We start from the raw sequence: 1,700 nt of genomic DNA on the forward strand, positions 1-1,700 counted from the left end.
GTAAATTTCCGTAACTATTTACAGTCAAAAAAGACAACATCAAGAAAACATCATACAACCAAATGTAAATGAAAACGTCCAAAACTAAAAGCAAAAAGCATCATCCAGGTAGCTTGTGTGCGGAACCTCGCCTCCTGCCCTGCCTTCTGCTTAGTGTCCACACACACACGCACACACGCACACACGCGGCACCACACATTTTCACCCAGCATGTGTAGCTTTCACAGAAAAAAAAAGAGGAGAAAAAAAAGACTGCTTTTTCAATTCAAAGAACCGGATGTAAAAGCCGTTTTGTTCACAAACGTCCCATCACTACTGTCACAGTTTGGGTGTGGTGGTAAGGAAGCAAGGAGACACAAACACTATAAAACAAACGCAAATGAAAAATGCTGCAACCACTTAACCGCTGCAGGATCACAAACAAATGCAAAAGAATTAGAGAAATGCTGCAATTTCACCAAACAATACAGAAGTTAACCAAGGCACCAGGGATGCCAGACCTGAGAGATATCCGTCTTTTAAGACACGGGTGGTGAAGGAATATGTTAGTGAAATAGTTTCATATGGCTGGCCGATATGACCTCAAATCAATATCACGATAAATTGGGCAGTTTTACCTTGATAACGATAAATGCACGATAAATCCCCCACCACCCCACAGCTATACGTTCTTAATATCAAATTATTTTTTTCAAGTGAAAATTGCTAGACAAGATATTTTTTATTTTCAGGAAAAAAAAATAAGAAATGGGACTTTTTTATTTTCTGGAAATTTTGTTTTTGCAGTGTAGATGGCTCATTTTGAAAACTGCATCCAGGAGGTTTTCTATGCTGTAACTACCAAAATATTCCATTTCTAAATAAGGAATTTTACTTTGCAAAAACACACTGATAACAGTTGGGTCTGGAACCAATGAACTGCCATGAAAGAGTTATTACTGCGCTGATTAATTTCCTCCATTCTGCATGCTAGCGTGTCATGAATGACTAAACATTTTGAATGTAATATACTTGCAGGGCACAGTTGAATGCTTTTAAAGGGACTTGCCTGTTTGTCTGAGGAATCGATACCACATAAAAAATCTAACATGCCTGCCAGGGACAAATAGTTTGTTTATCCACAGAGAAGAGTTGGAGAAAAATGCCATCATCATAAGGGAGCGAGTCTGTGACCAAATTGGCAGAGCTCTGCTTAGCTCCAGGCAGAAGTTAGAATTGAGTGCTCAGATGATGCTTATTTCATCAGTTCAATGTGTAAAATCAGACAAGCAAAACAGTTTTGCGTTATCTCGCAAAAGTTTTGCGAGGGAACGCAAAAGTTCGTTCTTTTTTTTTTTTTTTTTAACCCATTATATATTTTTTTTCTCCATGTCCCCTCCGGACATGAGAAGAGAAGAGAAGAAACAAGGACAGACACTGACAAGACAAGGAAACACCAGAACAAAACATGAGTGGAAGGACAGAGCTGACGGGAGGACAAGAATCAGGGCAAGACAAAGGTGTAGCAATGGCGGGACACTGGGAGGACACAAGGAGCACAGCTGACACACTCCAAAAAAAAGTCCCAATCCAAACCACACGGTGGGCGGAGGAAGGTTTCGAGGATTCAGTAACTGGTTCTACAAAGGAGGAGCCCACTGCTGCTCGTCTACCCTTGCTGACAACTTTGAGCAGAGAAGAAGGTCAGACCAGGTTGCACC

This window comes from Dunckerocampus dactyliophorus, chromosome 16 (genome assembly GCF_027744805.1).
Source record: "Dunckerocampus dactyliophorus isolate RoL2022-P2 chromosome 16, RoL_Ddac_1.1, whole genome shotgun sequence".
NCBI classification, from domain to species: Eukaryota; Metazoa; Chordata; class Actinopteri; order Syngnathiformes; family Syngnathidae; genus Dunckerocampus; species Dunckerocampus dactyliophorus.